General features: G+C 36.8%; 1 pseudogene; it reads right to left on the bottom strand.

Moving 5' to 3' along the window:
- LOC139181504 (splicing factor 1 pseudogene) overlaps nt 1-4,295 on the bottom strand; it is a 51,289-nt pseudogene extending 46,994 nt beyond the window's left edge.
- Nucleotides 4,296-22,104: the final 17,809 nt, after the last annotated feature.

The raw sequence follows: 22,104 nt of genomic DNA, 5'->3' as shown, positions 1-22,104 counted from the left end.
CATCCAGCCATCTCATCCTGTCGTCCCCTTCACCTCCTGCCCCCAATCACTCCCAGCATCAGAGTCTTTTCCAATGAGTCAACTCTTTGCATGAGGTGGCCAAAGTTATGGAGTTTCAGCTTTAGCATCAGTCCTTCCAAAAAAATCCCAGGGCAGATCTCCTTCAGAATGGACTGGTTGGATCTCCTTGCAGTCCAAGGGAATCACAACAGTCTTCTCCAACACCACAGTTCAAAAGCATCAATTCTTTGGCACTCAGCTTTATTTATAGTCCAACTCGCACACCCATACATAACCACTGGAAAAACCATAGCCTTGACTAGACGGAACTTTGTTGACAAAGTAATGTCTCTGCTTTTTAATATGCTGTCTAGGTTGGTCATAACTTGTGGGGAGCGAGCTCTGCCCCTGGCAAAGGTCATGAGGAAGGAGGCTTGGCATACGCAAAGGTGGGATCAAGCCTCAGGAGTCTCCCTGGAAATTCTCGAGCAATCTACCCCCCAAACCAGAGTCTGCCTACTTTCTGCTTTGTGCTTTCACCTACACCTCTGACTTTACGGGGGGCTGTCCCCCACTACCTCTCTGAAAAAAGAGTTAGCTTACAGCTCCAGTTAATAATTCCTGGGTGTGACAGTGTTTCAACCTACAAACTCCCTTGGAAGTCCTCTAGCCTGCCTGAATAGGTTTTTCCGGCCACATGTGATTGCTCAGAGCCTCCAAACTGTGAAAGGCATGAGATGTTCTAAACTGTCTAAATACAGATTCCTTTGAGCAGTTAAAAGATTGATAGAAATTGTATTGGTGAAGGGATTTTCACTTGTTGGGCCAATGTTTGCTGCTAAGACTCCATATCCCTTATCTGCTGTGTCCCTGGCAGTGTATTGATTAATATAATTGGTGTAAATAGTAGCTTTAATGTTTGTAACCTGGGACCCTTGAATTAATTCTTTTTCTTGTTATAGCCCACCACACCTTTGCTCTGTAGGAATGCAACTTTATCTAATGCTTTTTGGAGGCTGGCACCTGACTTTAGAATAATCACCTTTAGAGAAAAAGGCCTCTGGGCCAGAAGATGATGCAAATCACCTAAGCTTTTGCATATGATAAGTTTGCAGGAAGAAAGCCTGGCTTACTGCATGACTCTACCCCTTCCCCCATTATCCTCTATGCATAACTTAAGGTATAAAAACTACTTTGGAAAATAAAGTGTGGGCCGTGTTCACCGAAACTTGGTCTCACCATGTCGTTCTTTCTCTTACCTTCTGGCTGAATTATTCAGCCTCTTTTCTCCACTGAGTTTCCTCACTGAGCTATCCTCATTCTATTACTCTTTATATCCTTAATTAACATTTAATTAAGCAATTGTTTCCTGATCCTCGCTGACGCCATCCCAGCTTCGAATTCCCTGGATCCACCGGGGCTGGACCCCGGCAATAACTTTCCTTCCAAGGAGTAAGTCTTTTAATTTCATGGCTGCAATCACCATCTGCAGTGATTTTGGATCCCAGAAAATAAATTCAGCCACTGTTTCCACTGTTTCCCCATCTATTTGCCATGAAGTGATGGGACCAGATGCCATGCTCTTAGTTTTCTGAACGTTGAGCTTTAAGCCAACTTTTTCACTCTTCTCTTTCACTTTCATCAAGGGGTTCTTTAGTTCTTCACTTACTGCCATCAGGGTGGTGTCATCTGCCTATCTGAGGTTATTGGTATTTCTCCCGGCAATCTTGATTCCAGTGTGTGCTTCCTCTAGCCCAGCGTTTCTCATGATGTACTCTGCATATAAGTTAAATAAGCAGGGTGACAATATAGAGTCTTGATGTACTCCTTTCCTAGTTTGGAACCAGTCCATTGTTCCATGGCCGGTTCTAACTTTTGCTTCTTGACCTGCATACAGATTGCTCAGGAGACAGGAAAGCGGTCTGGTATTTCCATCTCATGAAGAATTTTCCACCGTTTCTTGTGATCCACACAAACAATAGCGTTGAAAGCAAGTGAAAGTGAAAGTCGCTCAGTTGTGTCTGACTGTTTGCAACCCCATACAGTCCATGGATTTCTCCAGGGAAGAATACTGGAGTGGGTAGTGTTTCCCTTCTCCAGGGGATCTTCCCAACTCAGGATCAAACCCAGGTCTCCCACATTGCAGGTGGATTCTTTACTGCTAAGTCGCTTCAGTTGTCTCTGACTGTGCAACCCCATAGACAGCAGCCCACCAGGCTCCGCTGTCCCTGGGATTCTCCAGACAAGAACACTGGAGTGGGTTGCCATTTCCTTCTCCAATGCATGAAAGTGAAAAGTGAAACTGAAGGCACTCAGTCGTGTCCAACTCTTAGCGACCCAATGGACTGCAGCCTACCAGGCTCCTTGGTCCATGGGATTTGCCTGTCAAGAGTACTGGAGTGGGTTGCCATTGCCTTCTCCAGATTCTTTACTAGCTAAGCCAAAAGAGGAAGTCCAAGAATATTGGAGTGGGCAGCCTATCCCTCATCCAGCAGATCTTCCCGACCCAGGAATCTTGCCAGGATGTCCTGCACTGAGGGCTGGTTCTTTACCAACTGAGCTATCTGGCATTGTCAGTAAAGCAGAAGCATATGTTTTTTTTGGAACTCTCTTGATTTTTCCATGATCCAACAGATGTTGGCAATTTAATCTCTGGTTCCTCTGCCTTTTCTAAAACCAGTCTGAATATTTGGAGGTTTTCGGTTCATATACTGTTGAAGACTCACCTGGACAATTTTGAGCACTACTTAGTTAGTGTGTGAGATGAATGCAGTGGTTTGAACATAGTTTGGCATGGCCTTTCTTTGAGGTTGGAATGAAAACTAACCTTTTCCTGTCCTGTGGCCACTGCTGAGTTTTCCAAATTTGCTGGCATATCTACTACAATAGTTTAATGGCATCATCTTTCAGGACTCAAAATAACTCAGCTGTAATTCCATCACCTCTGCTAACTTTGTCTCTAGTCATCCTTCCTAGAGTCCATTTGACTTCAGACTCAAGCATGTCTGGCTCTAGGTGAATGATCATACAATTGTAGTTATCTGGGTCATTAAGATCGTTTTTGTATAGTTCTTCTGTGTATTCTTGCCACCTTTTAAAAATATCTTATGCTTATGACCCAGCAATCCCACTGCTGGGCATACACACCGAGGAAACCAGAATTGAAAGAGATACGTGTACCCCAGTGTTCATTACAAGCACTATTTATAATAACCAGGACACGGAGGCATCCTAGATGTCCATCAGCAACGAATGGATAAGAAAGCTGTGGTACATATACACAATGGAGTATTACTCAGCCATTAAAAAGAATACATTTGAATCAGTTCTAATGAGGTGGATGAAACTGAAGCCTATTATACAGAGTGAAGTAAGCCAGAAAGAAAAACACCAATACAGTATACTAACGCATATATATGGAATTTAGTAAGATGGTAAGGATAACCCTGTATGTGAGTCAGCAAAAGAGACACAGATGTGTAGAACAGTCTTTTGGACTCTGTGGGAGAGGTAGAGGGTGGGATGATTTGGGAGAATGGCATTGATGCATGTTTAATATCATATAAGAAAGGAATTGCCAGTCCAGGTTCGATGCAGGATACAGGATACTTGGGGCTGGTGACTGGGATGACCCAGAGGGATGGTATGGGGAGGGAGGTGTGAGGGGGGTTCAGGATTGGGAACACATGTACACCCGTGATGCATTCATGATGATGTATGGCAAAACCAATACAATATTGTAAAGTAATTAGCCTCCAATAAAAATAAATAAATTATAAAAATAAAAATATCTTCTGCTTCTGTTAGGTCCTTGCTATTTCTGTCCTTTATTGTGCCCATCTTTGCATGAAATATTCCCTTGGTATCTCTAGTTTCTTTGAAGAGATCTGTAGTCTTTCCCATTTATTGTTTTCCTCTATCTCTTTGCATTGATCACTGAGGAAGGCTTTCTCGTCTCTCCTTACTATTCTTTGGAACTCTGCATCCAGATGGGTATATCTTTTCTTTTCTCCTTTGCCTTAACTTCTCTTCTCTTCTCAGCTATTTGTAAGGCCTACTCAGATAACCATTTTGCCTTTTTGCATTTGTTTTTCTTTTTTTTTAAATTTAAATTTATTTATTTTAGTTAGATGCTAATTACTTTACAATATTGTACTGGTTTTGCCATACATCAACATGAATCCACCATGGGTGTACACGTGTTCCCAATCCTTAACCCCCCTCCCACCTCCCTCCACATACCATCCATCTGGATTATCCCAGTGCACCAGCCCCAAGCCGACTGTATCCTGCATTGAACCTGGACTGGCGATTCGTTTCTCATATGATATACATGTTTCAATGCCATTCTCCCAAATCACCCCGCCTCCCTCTCCCACAGAGTCCAAAAGACTGTTTTTCTTTGGAATGACATTGATCACTGCCATCTTGTTCTGTGCCCATCATTAAACACAAAACTCACAAAAAATCTCCATTTTAAAGGTAGGAAATAAAAATATTCCAAGACTTTTATGGTTCACTCTTAGAGCTAATGCAAGCAGTTAGTATGGTCCCTGGCATTAATCTATCAGTATCATTGTTCCCACCGCTCAAAAATGAGATTCTACAGTTTGATGGGTCTATCCTCCAAACGGAAATGTGCAATATTAAAGCACAGAAATTGGGGTCACATTCATAGCATCAGTGATCTATGAACTTATGCTTACATCTACTACACAGTATTGGGTCATGTTCTAATTTCTTTGCTCTAACTTGCCTCTGTTTCTCTAAACTATCTTCAGCAGTGAAAGATGTTAAAATTTACATTGTTTAAATGTTTATAAAGAAACAAACACTCATTTTACAGTATCCCCTACTCTAAATAGAGTTCTGACCACAATATAATTCTTTGCCTGGAAAAGCAACATCTTCAGGCTTTGATCAGATCCGTTTTTAATATCTGGAAATTTTTATGAATTATAATAAACTGATAATGACATATGCCTTGTGTTTATCTACTCACAGAATAAGTCTCCTTACTTGTTTTCAATAAGTCTTATTCCCATATTGCCTTACCTTTAGCAACTTTTCCATACAATGCCCAGGTAAGAAGGTATTTGGAAAAACTCTCCTCAGAACTATGTTTATATATACCAAATTCTTTTCAGTATTTTATATTAAGGATTCTCTCTTATAACATATTTCAGCAAAAATTGTTGGAATGACTTTTGGGGAATAAGAATAAATAATTAAGATGCAGCTTCACTTTTAGTAAATTTCATCATATACATATGATTTAGTTGTATAATGGTTTATATCCTATTTGTGTACTGGAGGCTAAACTTCACAAAAGTCATGGGGTGTGTAATTTTATATTTTTAAATACAGTAATTATAAAATTGTTTAAATAAAATTACGTGTGCTATTTGCATTCTAAAACAGAATGATCTTGGTTACAACCAAAAAATAAATTGTTCAAATGACTCAGCTGAAAATGAGTTAAAATTCACTAAAAAGCTAGATTTGTGTTTTAAATTTATATAAAATCAACAATGAAATAAAACTAAAGATGCAAGTTAGCGATTATTTTATGTGTGTGTGTGTGTGTTTTCTTTGGGCCATGCAGCATGTGGGATCTTAGATCCATTACCAGAAATTGAAACCATGCCCCTAAGTGGAAGCACAGAGTCTTAACTACTGGACCACGAGAGAAGTCACTTTTTTGTGTGTTTTTGAAGAGACTAAAGAACCTAACTTTTAAGCATTGCTTTTTTAGAGTCAAGAATAAAAGAAGAATTATTAGTGCAGAATCTAGATACAAATGGAACATCAGTGGGTCAAAAGCCAAGAAAATTAGTTAAATAAGTAGATATATTAAAAAGTAAGCAGTGCGACTAAGAAACCCAAATGTAGAAGCTGAATACCTTAAACAAAGTCTTGTAAGACGACAGTTGGTCAACAAATTGGTTCAATTCAGTCTTGAACATACAAAATCACGATAGAGTTAAGGACAAAACTAATTAGAAATGTAATTAACTTAGAAGATCAAGTTAGTGAGGATAAGCTAAAAGGATACATAACAGAGTTACATATAAAACTGAAAAATACTGAAGGTGAGGATGAAAGAATATCATGCTTAGTCACTCAGTTTTGTCTGAGTCTTTGCAACCCCATGGACTGTAGCCCTCAAGGCTGCTCTATCCATGGGATTATCATGGCAAGAATACTGGAGTGGGTTGCCATTTCTTCCTCCAGGGTATCTTCCCAACCCAGGAATCAAACCTGAGTCTTCTGCATTGCAGGTGGATTCTTTACCACTGAGCCATCTGGGAAGGTCATTGACTGCAAGGTAACCTATCACAAATAAAAATTAAAAATGGATTATATTTTTCTGTGTACAATAAAGATTGAGTTATGAAGAATAAATTATTAGAAAGGAATAAATCATTTCCAAAACCTAGCAAATGCTTTTGTAAAGTCACCACACTTTTGCTGGTAGAATACTTTTTAGCCTCTCCATCCATATAGCTCAGTGTTACATAAAGGATGGAATATGGAAAGCATGTTAAATCTCTTGATTTAAAATTTCTTGGTAAGGGTCCAGGAATATACATTCCAATAATTCTCAAGATTCTGACACATACTAAAGTTTAAGAAACAACACTTACCTATATTTCCTTAATATACTTAATTTAGATTTCAATAGTGATGACCATCGATCAACAAGGTTTGAGCAGAGGAATGACATAATAAGGTTTATGGTCTCCATGTTGAAAATAGTCTGTAGGAGCAAGTGTAGAAGCAAAGAGACCAATGTGAAACCTACTGTAGTAATCAAAGTGAGAAATGATGGTGGATCGGACAAAGGACACGACAGTAATGGTATTGTCCTTCTTGGTTTCAAGTCAAACTGTCATCCAATTCAATTTGCTAAGATAAACGCACCCAATGGTGATAGTCAGTGATCTCTTGGTTACACATTGCAAATCTGTAAGAGAAACAAAAAGTAATTCATTGGCTCATGCAACTGAGAAGTCAAAGAATAAAATTTTAAGGTATAAAACCATGCTGTCAACTGTCTCAGTCTACCACTTGCTCATTTTTTATTTCTAACTCATAGCTCTACATTTTGTGTTAACCCACTTCTTTTATTAAAACAAGGTTTCTCTGTGTGGTAATGGAAGTTGGGAGATAATATATCTGCACATAGATCTGGGATTATGTGTTTCTAGCCTGCAATCCCAGATAAAGTAGAAAATATTATTTTCCTGTATTTACATAAAACTTTGAGGAAAATACTTGATTGTTCTGGGTGCCTTTCTTTGGGAAAATTATTGAGACCAAGGAAATAGGTTATTATAAATTATCAGGACTAAGTCAGATGGTCATCATTATCATCAAGATATTAGGTTCTATTTTGTCAACACAGTTGAAACCACAGCATGGGTAAGGGCTAGTTACCCACAGAATGAAGTTGAGGTTACTAGAAAAAGTGGAAGAAATGCTGAACAGATTAAAAATTATGAGACATTCACTATAACTTGTTTTAAGATTGAGAATTATGCTTGTGTATTAACAAAATTATCCTTCAGTTTCCTTTGTAGAAGACATTTTCCACTTTAGAAAATTGTTACACTAATAATAAAAACTTTATTATTATTATTTTAATAGAAGAAATAAGTCACAACTGTAATACTATATCCAAAAATGATACTAGTAATTAAAAAAATCATAAAAATTACTGCAGTCATGTAAATGATCATAGAAACAGCATTTGGCTGCTTAATTAACACTTATGTTACTTCTTTTTTATAATTAATTCATTAGTCATTCTACTGGAGCAGTTAAAGAAACTAATTACTTTAAATTTTCATGCCTACAAATGAATGAATTGCATTGTGGCCATTATTGACATTTATTTTCCTTACAATAATGCAAATAGTATGCCACTTCATTTTCTTTGAAATGAGAAAGAAAACAAAATATGATTATTAAAAATAACAAACAGATAATCTGTTTAGAAATCTATTTATAATGAAAGAGCAAGACTCTGAGAGAAAATGTTGATCACAATCCTTCTTCAGATTAAACATGCAAATCCTAAGTATAACATAAACTATAATTTAATTCAATGAATCAAATATTTATAAAATCCATTTACTGATTTCAAACAAGATAAGAGAAAATAGTGGGTTCACAGTAAAGAGATTTTGGTTCTAGTTTTAGCTCTAGATAGGCAGGGTTCTAAAATGGCCTGATTTTCCCTCTCTCTAATCCCTGAAGCACTTTGATATTATGAGAGCTCAACCTTGTTATTATTTTGCTATATGGCACAGCTGCTTTTTCCAGGTGGTGCTAATGGTAATAGTAGCTGCCTGCCAGTGAAGGAGACATAAGAGATATGGTTTCATTTCCTGTATCAGGAAGATCCCCTGGAGGAGGGCACAGCCACCCACTCCAGTATTCTTGCTTGGAGAATCACATGGACAGAGGAGCCTGGTGGGCTATAGTCTATAGGGTCACAAAGAGTCAGACATGACTAAAGCAACTTAACAGGCATGAACTCATGGCACAGTTGACCTGAAGATAGGCGGAATATCTTTAATTGTTTAGGTAGGCCCAATGTAATCACATGCATCCTTTAAAACAGTTTTCTCTAACAGAAGAAGAGGTTGAAAAAACAGAACTTGATGTTCTGCTTCTGCTTTGAAGATGGTGAAGATGTTAGAAAGAAGGTGTGTAGCCTGTTGAGTGGAGAGCCAGTCTCAGTTGGCAGTCAGGAAGGAAACAAGGACCTCAGTTCTACAATCACAGAGAATGAATTTTATTATTGACCTGAATAAACTTGGAAGCATATTTCCCCCCTAAGGCTTTAGATAGGAGACTAGACCTGCCTGCATATTGATTTTAGTCTTGTAAGACCCTAAGGAGAGACTCCAATTGAACCCACCTGGATTTCTGATATACAGAAACTGTGATATAATAAATGCGTGCTATTTTAAGCTTATACATGTGTTACAGCTACAGAAGAAATCTAATAGCTGCTGAGAGGTGAAGTGAGTTAAGGTCTGTGGATCTCCATTTCCACTCCTGTTAGGTGAACTACTTGGACTGCATTTTTATCAGCTAATCAGGTGTTTCATGAAATAATATTCTGGGAGATGTTAATGACTCAAATTTGAAAATGTATATGTTTGTGCATGTGTGCTCAGTCACTTCAGTCATGTCCTTTGTGACTCTATGGACTTTGTCTGCCAGGCTCCTCTGTCCATGAGATTCTCCAGGCAAGAATACCAGAGTGGGTTGCTGTGTCCTCCTGTACGGGATCTACATGACCCAGGGATCAAACCAGCATCTCTTATATCTCCTGAATTGTAGACATGTTCTTTACCACTGACTCACCAAGGTAGACCCATATGTGTCTAATGGTCAAATAAATTTAGCAACTCTATCATAACAACGGAGAAGGCGATGGCACCCCATTCCAGTACTCTTGCCTGAATTCCATGGATGGAGGAGCCTGGTAGGCTGCTGTCCATTGGGTCGCTAAGAGTCAGACACGACTGAGTGACTTCACTTTCCCTTTTCACTTTCATGCATTGGAGAAGGAAGTGGCAACCCACTCCAGTGTTCTTGCCTGGAGAATCCCAGGGACGGGAGAGCCTGGTGGGCTGCTGTCTATGGGGTCGCACAGAGTCAGACACTACTGAAGTGACTTAGCAGCAGCAGCAGCTATCATAACAAAAGATTCTGAACAGTCCTTCGTTTTTTAAAACAACTTCATTTTTATCCATGAGTATTTTAATATCTTTAGCACACATATAAACCAATATGAATTCAATGTGGAGATATTCAGGACAAGAAAATTGCATTTTCTCTTTCTATAATTATTTTCCATTATAAAAATGGATGAGTATTGTATAGGAATATGTATAGTAAATATTTTAAAACTTTTTCTGAAAAAACTAAGTCCCAGTTTCAAATAATTTCTCTTGCTTCCAGTAAATGTTATTTCATATATTATAATTTTTTAGTCAAAAAGGCATGTTGACCAATGATGATACTTTACAAATATTCATCAGTTGACACATTATATTACATTCTGCTTGAAGAGAAAGAGCATATTATTAGATAATGTATATTAAGATTTATATTTGTAGCCATATTGCACTATTTGTATTCATTTTCTATTTGAAGCTTATCAAGAAGTTTCCTAAAACTATATCCTCTATCTTTGCTAATTATTTTTTCTTTATTTTTTGCCAATATATATCCTTCTTGTCATTAAAAACTCAATACAAATAGTACTCTTAAAGAAATAATCTGACTGTCTAGAGTAACATACCCACACTTTTAACCAACCTGTTTTAATTCTATGTATACACAAAGAAAATGGATCTTAGCTATTTTGATAACTACTTCTGAGTAATTTAGTCACAAGAGTATCTTCTTTTGCAAATCTGACCTTAGACATGATATTTTCTTCTACTTTACTAGGCAGTAGCTAATCTTATTTGGAAACTATGAATGCCTAGATTTTTAAATCAATATATGTTTTTAAATTGCAGAGATAATGTGAAGATAAATGATTTTAAAGGTGTGGATTCCTTTTAAAGTTTTTCAAAACTCAAGTTCTATATACCTTCTTCACCTGACCAACTTTGACAGTTTAATCAGAAAGCTGCCAGCACATATTACAAAATGCTACTAATTTTTTTTTCAAAAATGCTTTCTAACAAATAACTTGTCAAAAGAACATCCAGATAATTTTTTGATACTGTCTCAGAGTTTCAGTGTTGAGTTCCACAAACCTTATTATGAGTTAAATGTTGACAATCCATTTGTATAAAATAACTTTTTAAATTTTATAATTGATTTTTAACATTAGCTGTGAAATATGGTTCGTTAAACAAACTTGCCTTCCTCATGTAAAACAGCTTGATGGACAGCACTCAGATGGAAATATTAAATCTAATTCTTGCCAAATAATCCATTGTGAGATTTGACTAAATCAGTACACTTTTCTGGGTCTTGGTTTCTCATGTAATAATGACCTCTAAGTGCCTTTCAATGCCTAATTTTCTAGAAATATGAATATTATTGTTTGAAATGACAACATGCTTGAATTTCTATAGTCAAAAATATTTGTTGCTCTTATCTAGCATTTCACTACTGAGATCAAGCATTATTTTATACTTTTTACCCACAGAGATATATAAAAGTATTATAGATAATGTAAAATGTTTAAAACATATATGTAGCAACTAAATAGGAAAAAATAATTTGCAAGAGTGTTAATTGTATCTCCAGTTTGAAATATATTTTTATTGTTTTATTAAGAATATTTATATTGCTTACAAGTAGCATTATTAGTCCCTGCTGATATCAGTCAGAACTAGTTAATTTCAATCAGAACTGATTTTTCTTTCCACCATACTCCAATGGCATTTTATATCTCTATTGTTGTATTCATTTTAACCTTTCATGACTTAGAGATATTTCTGTATAAAAAGCCTCTTACTGAAGGTGAAAGAGGAGAGTGTAAAAGTTGGCTCATGGTTTCCAATTCCATCACTTCATGGGAAATAGTTTGGGAAACAATGCAGACAGTGACAGATTTTATTTTCTTGGGTTTCAAAATCACTGCAGATGGTGACTGCAGCCATGGAAGAAAAGCTATGACAAACCTAGACACCATATTAAAAAGCAGAGGCATTACTGACAAATGTCCGTCTAGTCAAAGCTATGGTTTTTCCAATTGTCATGTATGGATGAGAGAGTTGGAGCATAAAGAAGGCTAAGCACCAAAGGATTGATGCTTTTGAACTGCGATGTTGGAGAAGACTCTTGAGAGTCCCTTGGACTGCAAGGAGATCAAACCAGTCAATCCTTAAGGAAATCAGTTGTGAATATTCGTTGAAGGACGGATGCTGAAGCAGAAGCTCCAGTATTTTGGTCACCTAATGCGAAGAGCTGACTCATTAGAAAAGACCCCAATGCTGGCAAATATTGACATCAGGAGGAGAAGGGGATGATGGAGGATGAGATGGTTGGATGGCACCAATAACTCAAAAGACATGAGTCTGAGCAAGCTCCGGGAGATGGTGGACAGGTTAGCCTGATGTGCTGCTGTCTGCTAAGATTAATGTTTCCACTTTTTCACAAAAGAAAAATAAAGCACAGTGGTTATGTTACTTACAAGATCATGTAACTGATTAATATGAGAAGTTTAATGAAGCAATGTGAGAATTTTAAAATATGTATTCTTTTAAAGAGTTATACATCCCTTTGGGCAGATTTGATAATATAGACAAACCAAATGAACAGTCACTAACGATGATAGCAAGAAAGCATGAAGAATTGGAGAGCTAGGTTTTGCACCTGTATGATTTTAAAAGCCATCACCAAAGGAAAAAAAATATATATGTATATATATATACATATATATATATATATATATATATATATTTATGATTCAGCATTAAAGCAGGCACAAAAATAGAGCAGTAGGGAGTAAATTGACATTAGTGAAGTGATTTTCTTTTTTCCAGTGGGATAATACACTTTAACATTTTTTTAAAAACCCTATAGATAAAGTTGTGTGATATTTTGTATCCAAGATTCCTATTAAAGGCCAGGCCAGCAACTGAAAGGAGAAGAAAATATCAATCCCTTAGGAAAAAAAAAAAAAGGCATTCAAAGCCAAGGCTGGTATGCAAGACCACGATTCACTATTCACTATTCATTTTGTACATGTGTGCAACCTGACTTACCTTTCTTTGAAAATAACTAGAGTAGATGAAATACACTTATAAAAAAAACCTAAAATCATCCATAAGCTGATAAGAAACTAGGAATTTTCGAATTCTAGAAAATAATTAAAATAATAGAAATAAGCCTGCTATCAGGATATTTGCTATACCAGAAGAACTTGTACTTCTATTTTTACTGACTTATAAGGGAAAAAGCGTACAGGAATAAAGCCTAGAACCACCAGAACTTGGAGTCTGACACAGTAATTATTCCCACTCTAAATAAATTGAGTTTCCCAAATGTTCCATCCTTAGTATAAAATATATACTAGAAATAAACCTCTACTTTCCAGGGAATACAAAGGAAACTTGCATGTCTTGAACCAGCATGCTAACTGAAATGAAAAATTATGCTTCTTCTAATGATTTATAACAGCAAGCCCATCATCATGTGGCCTTGTAACCTAAATTTTGAACTACCTGGGTGGTTCAAAAAATAAAATTTGGAATTTAATTTTTTTTTTTCTGACTGGGTAATGTTTTCATTCTGGTGCTTGGCAGAATCAAGTCCAAATCTTCTTTGGAAGAATGAGAGGCTAAAAGACACAAATATTATTACCAAAATGTCAGAGTTTTAGAAGCTGAGAAAAGAGAGGATGTGGCAAAGGAAATACTTAAAGGGAATATGACTGATACATCCACTAAACTGATGAAAGAAAATCATCTACAGATTCAGACAGCCTAATGAGTCCCAAAGATGATAATTAAAGAAAATATACAATTCAGGCTATTTAAAAAAAATGTAAGTACAAAGAACCTGGTTAATTCAACAAGCGAATTGTAGGGAAAAGGATACAAGGAACTACATATTAAAATGGACTTAAGAAACACTATCAACCAGCTATATATATGGTTGTTGTTTGATGCTGATTCAAATTGTTTAAGAGAAGAAAAACACATTTCAAAGACAACCTGAGAAACTCCAAGCTCTTGCACTCACTGAGAAATTACTGAGAAAATATTATTAAAATTTGCATCTGTGAAAAAGTTACTATGATTTTATAAAAGAGCACTTACCTACATATGCTAACTTTATTTTATAAAATGATAATTTGAACTTGCTTCAAAATAATAGTGTTGAATGGTGATGGTGGTTGTTACAGGTCTAGCTGAAGCAAGATTAGACATAAGTTGAGATATATTGACGGGGGATGATGTTTATACATAAAGGTTAATTAAACCATTTTCTCTGCTTTTCATATGTTAGGAAATTATGCAAAATAAAAAAAATTAAGCATAATTGTAAAACTGGACATAGGAGAATGAAACTGAAGAAAAACCACCTCTCCCACACTTAAAGGCAGCCATAAAAAACATAGAATATCATCTTTTTTTAAAAGAAAGGATATATAGCTGACTTCTCAAGAACAAATATGAAAGCCAGAATATTGAAGAATAATATCAAAATTCTGAGAGAATATAATTATAAATTAAATTTACATGTTAAGTGAAAGTCTTTCAGAAGCAAGGGGTAAATTGAATATATTTACAGAAGGTTTTTTCAAAAAAGAGGCTCTATTGGAAACTCTGCTGCTGCTGTTCCTGCTAAGTCGCTTCAGTCGTGTCTGACTCTGTGCGACCCCATAGACGGCAGCCCACCAGGCTCCCTTGTCCCTGGGATTCTCTAGGCAAGAATACTGGAGTGGGTTTCCATTTCCTTCTCCAGTGCATGAAGGTGAAAAGTGAAAGTGAAGTCGCTCAGTCGTGTCCAACTCTGAGTGTCCCCATGGACTGCAGCCTGCCAGGCTCCTCCATCCATGGGATTTTCCAGGCAAGAGTACTGGAGTGGGGTTCCATCGCCTTCTCTGATTGAAAACTCTAAGTGATTCAATTAGGCAAAAAAAGGAATGATCCCAAATACAATATGACAAATATGAAGATAATCTATGTGAATATGAAAACTGATGGCATAAAATGAAAATATCATCTATGATTTTTTTAAATTTTATTTTCTAACTTTACAATATTGTATTGGTTTTGCCATATATCGAAATGAATCCGCCACAGGTATACGAGAAGGGAGAACAATGTATAATTTACGTACAAGAGATCAAATCATATAAATTAGGGTATTATCACAATTAAAGTTCTCTAAGATTCTAGTACTGACATGGAGGAAACTTTTAAAATGAAATATTTTTCGCAGGCCCAACTAAGTCTGTGCCTTGGTGAAGTAACCGAGAACCTGAACCTGAGTGGCATAGATCTTGAAAGTGCACACAACCCAGGGCCCACCTTAGACAATTCTCCAGCATACCAACCTGGAGCCTGAGCAATGTAGACCAAGAAAGCACACACACCATGAGTGGGAGAAACCCAGTGTGGCCCAGACAGTGAGCACTTCCCAGACTCACCAGTGATATTTGTTTGCAGTGTTCATCCCTCCTCGCAGCACAATTGAACAAGTGAGCCTAAATAAATGATCACCTTCACCGCCTTGTGTCAAGGCGAACGTTAGATACTGAAGAGACTTGCAAAAAGAGGAAGCCAAAATAAACAAAGAGGGAATGGCTTTGGAAGTGACAGGTGCAACACATTAAAACCCTGTAGTTAGCAATGGCTACACTGGAATTGACCTACAGAACTTGAGAAGAAGTATAAGGTGGAACAAGGAATTATCTGAAACTGAATTGACCACACACTTTCCTCAACAGCTCCACAGAAATTCTTAGATATACTAATACAATTATGTAAAGTTTAAAAATAAAATAAAAAGAATTTCTTAGATATACTTTACTATTATAATTTTTTAATTTTAAGAATACTTTATTACTTCAATTTAATTTTTCAAACATACTGTTTCCTTGAAAAAAGACACTCTTTTTAAAGAAAATTTCATTTTTTTCATATAATTTTTGCAATTTTTTTGGTTTTTTTTTTAATGTTGAATTTTTGAGAGTATAACCTCTACTCTAGATTATTAATCTTTGCTTTTTGGTATTTTTATCAATTTGGTACCTTTAAGAATCCAATCTTCGGTATCCATTTTTACTTAGGGAGTGTGATTACTGGCTTGATTGCTCTCGTCCCTTTTGATTCCCCCCCTTCTCCACCTGGCCACCTCTATCTCCCTCCTCCCTCTTCTCTTTTTCATGTAACTCTGTGAACCTCTCTGGGTGTCGCTTACTGTGGAGAGTCTTTTCACCATTAACCTAGATGTTTTATCATTGGTGTTGTATGGATGGAGAAGTATTGAGGATACTGTATGAATAAGACTGAAAGCCAGAGGCAGGAGGCTTAAATCCAAAACTTGAGAACACCAGAAAACTCCTGACTCCAGGAACCATTAATCAAAAAAAGTTCATCCAAAAGCCTCCATACCTACACTGAAACCAAGCTCCATCCAAGGGCCAAAATGTTTAACAACAAGACACATCAACCTAATTCTACAACAATGCAGGAACAAAGCCCTGAGCACAAAAATACAGGCAGGCCAAAGTCACACCAAATCCATAGACACCTCAAAACTCACTAATGGACACTTCGTTGCACTCCAGAGAGAAGAGATACAGCTCCACCCACCAGAATATTGATGCTAGCTTCTCTAACCAGGAAACCTTGACAAGGCACTTGTCCAACCCTACCCACAAGGAGGAACCACCACCATAAAGAGGAACAAAAAACTTACAGCATACAGAAAGACCACCCCAAACACAGCAACATAAAAAAGGTGAAAAGACAGAGAAATATTCAGCACGTAAAGAGGAGAGTGAAAAAGTTGGCTTAAAGCTCAACATTCAGAAAACTAACATCATGGCCTCTGATCCCATCACTTTATGGGAAATAGATGGGGAAACAGTGTCAGACTTTACTTTGGGGGGCTCCAAAATCACTGTATATGGTGACTGCAGCCAGGGAATTAAAAGATGCTTACTCTTTGGAGGGAAATTTATGATCAACCTAGACAGCATATTAAAAAACAGAGACATTACTTTGCCAACAAAGGTTCATCTAGTCAAGGCTATGGTTTTCCCAGTGGTCCTGTATGGATGTGAGAGTTGGACTGTGAAGAAAGCTGAGCACTGAAGAATTGATGCTTTCGAACTGTGGTGTCGGAGAAGATTCTTGAGAGTCCCTTGGACTGAAAGGAGATCCAACCAGACCATTCTGAAGGAGATCAGCCCTGGGTGTTCATTGGAAGGACTGATGTTGAAGCTGAAGCTCCAATACTTTGTTATGCGAAGAGTTGACTTATTGGAAAAGACCCTGATGCTGGGAGGGATTGGGGGTAGGAGGAGAAGGGGACGACAGAGGATGAAATGGTTGGATGGCATCACTGACTCGATGGACATGAGTTTGGGTAAACTCCGGGAGTTGGTGATGGACAGAGAGGCCTGGGGTGCTGTGATTCATGGGGTCGCAAAGACTTGGACATGACTGTGTGACTGAACTGAAAGGAACATGATGAAAGTACACCAAATCAAACACGAGGAGGAGATAGGGAGTCTACCTGAAAAAGAATTCAGAATAATGATAGAAAAATGATCCAAATTTTTGAAAATAAAATGGAGTTACACATAGTCTGGAGACAAGGATTGAGAAGATGCAAGAAAAGTTTAAACAGGACCTAGAAGAAACAAAGAATAGTAAAGCAATAATGAATAGTGCAATAATTGAGAACAAAAACACTCTGGAGGGAAGCAAAAGTAGAATAACTAAGGTAGAAGACAGAATAAGTGAGGAGGAAGAGAGAATTGTGGAAATGAATGAAACAAAGAGAAAAAAAGAATTAAAAGAAATGAGGACAACCTCAGAGGCCTCTGAGACAATGTTAAATGCCACAACATTCTAGTCATAGGAGTCCCAGAAGAAGACAAAAATAAAGGCCATGAGAAAAAAATTTTTTTTAATTGTTAAGGGTTATTTTTTTATAATTTTATTTTATTTTTAAACTTTACAATATTGTATTGGTTTTGTTAATATCGAATCCGCACAGGTATACGTGTGTTCCCCATCCTGAAACTTCCTCCCTCCTCCCTCCCCGTACCATCCCTCTAGGTCGTCCCAGGGCACCAGCCCCAAGCATCCAGTATCATGCATCGAACCTGGACTGGCGACTCGTTTCATACATGGTATTATAGATGTTTCAATGCCATTCTCCCAAATCATCCCACCCTCTCCCTCTCCCACAGAGTCCAAAAGACTGTTCTATACATTAGTGTCTCTTTTGCTGTCTTGTACACAGGGTTATTGTTACCATCTTTTTAAATTCCATATATATGCTTTAGTATACTGTATTGGTGTTTTTCTTTCTGGCTTACTTCACTCTGTATAATAGGCTCCAGTTTCATCCACCTCATTAGAACTGATTCAAATGTATTCTTTTTAATGGCTGAGTAATACTCCACTGTGTATATGTACCACTGCTTTATTATCCATTCATCTGTTAATGGACATCTAGGTTGCTTCCATGTCCTGGCTATTATAAACAGTGCTGCGATGAACATTGGGGTACACGTATCTCTTTCAGTGCTGGTTTCCTCAGTATGTATGCCCAGCAGTGGGATTGCTGGATCATAAGGCAGTTCTATTTCCAGTTTTTTAAGGAATCTCCACACTGTTCTCCATAGTGGCTGTACTAGTTTGCATTCCCACCAACAGTGTAAGAGTGTTCCCTTTTCTCCACACCCTCTCCAGAATTTATTGCTTGTAGACTTTTGGATCACAGCCATTCTGACTGGCGTGAAATGGTACCTCATAGTGGTTTTGATTTGCATTTCTCTGATAATGAGTGATGTTGAGCATATTTTAATGTGTTTGTTAGCCATCTGTAAGTCTTCCTTGGAGAAATGTCTATTGAGTTCTTTGGCCCATTTTTTGATTGGGTCATTTATTTTTCTGGAATTGAGCTGTAGAAGTTGCTAATATATTTTTGAGATTAGTTGTTTGTCAGTTGCTTCATTTGCTATTATTTTCTCCCATTCTGAAGGCTGTCTTTTCACCTTGCTTATAGTTTCCTTTGTTGTGCAGAAGCTTTTAAGTTTAATTAGGTCCCATTTGTTTATTTTTGCTTTTATTTCCAGTATTCTGGGAGGTGGGTCATAGAGGATCCTGCTGTGATGTATGTCGGAGAGTGTTTTGCCTATGTTCTCCTCTAGGAGTTGTATACTTTCTGGTCTTACATTTAGATCTTTAATCCATTTTGAGTTTATTTTTGTGTATGGTGTTAGAAAGTGCTCTAGTTTCATTCTTTTACAAGTGGTTGACCAGTTTTCCCAGCACCACTTGTTAAAGAGATTGTCTTTAATCCATTGTATATTCTTGCCTCCTTTGTCAAAGATAAGGTGTCCATAGGAGTGTGGATTAATATCCTGGCTGTCTATTTTGTTCCATTGATCCACATTTCTGTCTTTGTGCCAGTACCATACTGTCTTGATGACTGTGGCTTTGTAGTAGAGCCTGAAGTCGGGTAGGTTGATTCCTCCAGTTCCATTCTTCTTTCTCCAGATAGCTTTGGCTATTTGAGTTTTTTTTGTATTTCCATACAAATTGTGAAGTTATTTGTTTTAGCTCTGTGAAGAATACCATTGGTAGCTTGATAGGGATTGCATTGAATCTATAGATTGCTTTGGGTAGTATGCTCATTTTCACAATATTGATTCTTCCAATCCATGAACATGATATATTTCTCCATCTACTAGTGTCCTCTTTGATTTCTTTCACCAGTGTTATAGTTTTCTATATATAGGTCTTTAGTTTCTTTAGGTAGATATATTCCTAAGTATTTTATTTTTTCCGTTGCAATGGTGAATGGAATTGTTTCCTTAATTTCTCTTTCCGTTTCCTCATTATTAGTGTATAGGAATGCAAGGGATTTTTGTGTGTTGATTTTATATCCTGCAACTTTACTATAATCATTGATTAGTTCTAGTAATTTTCTGGTGGAGACTTTAGGGTTTTCTATGTAGAGGATCATGTCATCTGCAGTGAGAGTTTTACTTCTTCTTTTCCAATTTGGATTCCTTTTATACTTGAGGAGATAATAGTTGAAAACTTCCCTAAAATGGGGAAGGAAATAGCCACTCAAGTTCAAGAAACTCAGAGAGTTCCAAGAGGCTTAAACCCAAGGTGAAACACCCAAAACACATATTAATCAAATTAGCAAAGATCAATCACAAAGAATAAATATTAAAAGCAGCAAGGGAAAAACAACAAACAACACACAAGGGGATCCCCATAATGGTAACAGCTGATCTTTCAGTAGAAACTCTTCAAGCCAGAAGGGAATGGCAGGACATACTTAAAGTGATGAAAGAGAAAAACCTTCAACCCATATTACTGTATCCAGCAAGGATCACATTCAAATATGAAGGGGAAATCAAATCTATGCAGACAAGCAAAAGCTGAGAGAATTCAGCATCACCAAACCAGCTCTCCAACAAATGATAAAGGATCTTCTCTAGACAGGAAACACAGAAAAGGTTTATAAATTTGAATGCAAAACAACAAAGCAAATGGCAACAGGATCATACTTATCAATAATTACCTTAAATGTAAATGGGTTGAATGCCCCAACCAAAATACAAATACTAGCTGAATGAATACAAAAACAGGACCCCTATATATGTTGTCCACAAGAGACCCTCGTCAAAACTAGGGACACATACAGACTGAAAGTGAAGGGCTGGAAAAAGATATTTTATGCAAATGGAGCCCAAAAGATAGCAGGAGGGGCAATACTCATATAAGGTAAAATAGACTTTGAAATAAAGGCCGTGAAAAGAGACAAAGAAGGACACTACATATTGATCAAAGGATTAATCCAAGAAGATATAACAATTATAAATATATATGCACTCATCATAGGAGCACTGTGATATGTAAGGCAAATGCTTACAAATATGAAAGGGGAAAGTAACAATAACACAATAATAGTGGGAGACTTTAATACCCAACTCTCACCTATGGATAGATCAACTAAATAGAAAATTAGCAAGGAAAAACAAACTTTAAAAGATACAATGGACCAGTTAGACCTAATTGATAGCTATAGGACATATCACCTCAAAGAAATGAATTTTACCTTTTTCTCAAGTGCATATGGAACCTTCTCCAGGACAGATCACACCCTGTGGCATAAATCTAGCCTTGATAAATTCAAAAAAATTGAAATCATCTTGAGTATCTTTTCTGATCACAATGAGGTAAGATTAGAAGTAAACTACAGGAAAAAATATTAATATAAAAGTATATGGAAGCTAAACAACTCACTCCTGAATAACCAACAAATCACAGAAAAAATAAAAAAATAAATCAAAATATGCGTAGAAATGAATGAAAATGAAAACACAACAACCAAAACCTATGGGATTCAGTAAAAGCAGTGCTAAGGGGAAGGGTCGTAACAGTAGAAGGTTAGCTCAAGAAACAGGAGATAAATCAAATAAATAACCTAACTCTACACCTACAGCAACTAAAAAAGGAAGAAATGGAGAACCCCAGGGTGAGTAGAAGGCAAGAAATAACAAAAATTAGGGCAGAAATAAGTGAAAAAGAAAGAAAAGAGACCATAGCAAAAATCAACAAAGTTGAAAGCTGGTTCTTCAAGAAGATAACTAAATACACAAACCATTAGCCATACTCATCAAGAAACAAAGGAAGAACAATCAAATCAACAAAATTAGAAATGAAAATGGAGAAATTGCAAGAGACAACACAGAAATACAAAGGATCATAAGAGACTACTATCAGCAACGATATTCCAATAAAATGGACAACTTGGAAGAAATGGACAAATTTTTAGAAAAGTATAACTTTCAAAAACTGAACCAGGAAGAAATAGAAAATCTTAATAGACCCATCACAAGCACAGAAATCAAAACCATAATCAGAATTCTTCCAACAAACAAAAGCTCAGAACTAGATGGCTGCACAGCTGAATTCTACCAAAAATTTAGAGAAGAGTTAACACCTATCCTACTCAAACTCTTCCAGAAAATTGCACAGGAAGGTAAAGTTCCAAATTCATTCTACGAGGCCGCCATCACCCTAATACCAAAACCAGACAGAGATGCCACAAAGAAAGAAAACCACAGGCCAAAATCACTGAAAAACATAGATGCAAAAATCCTTAACAAAATGCTAGCAAACAAAATCCAACAATATGTTAAAAAGACCAAACATCATGACCAAGTGGGCTTTATACCAGGGATGCAAGTATTCTTCAACATTCTTAAATCAATCAATGTGATACACCACATTAACCAATTGAAAGATAAAACCCACATTATTGTCTCAGTAGATGCAGAGAAAGCCTTTGACAAAATTCAACATCCATTTATGATTAAAAAAAAAAAAAAAACTCCAGAAAGCA

Source organism: Bos indicus, chromosome X (assembly GCF_029378745.1).
Source record: "Bos indicus isolate NIAB-ARS_2022 breed Sahiwal x Tharparkar chromosome X, NIAB-ARS_B.indTharparkar_mat_pri_1.0, whole genome shotgun sequence".
NCBI lineage: Eukaryota > Metazoa > Chordata > Mammalia > Artiodactyla > Bovidae > Bos > Bos indicus.
This window is presented reverse-complemented; position numbering and strand designations above follow the sequence as displayed.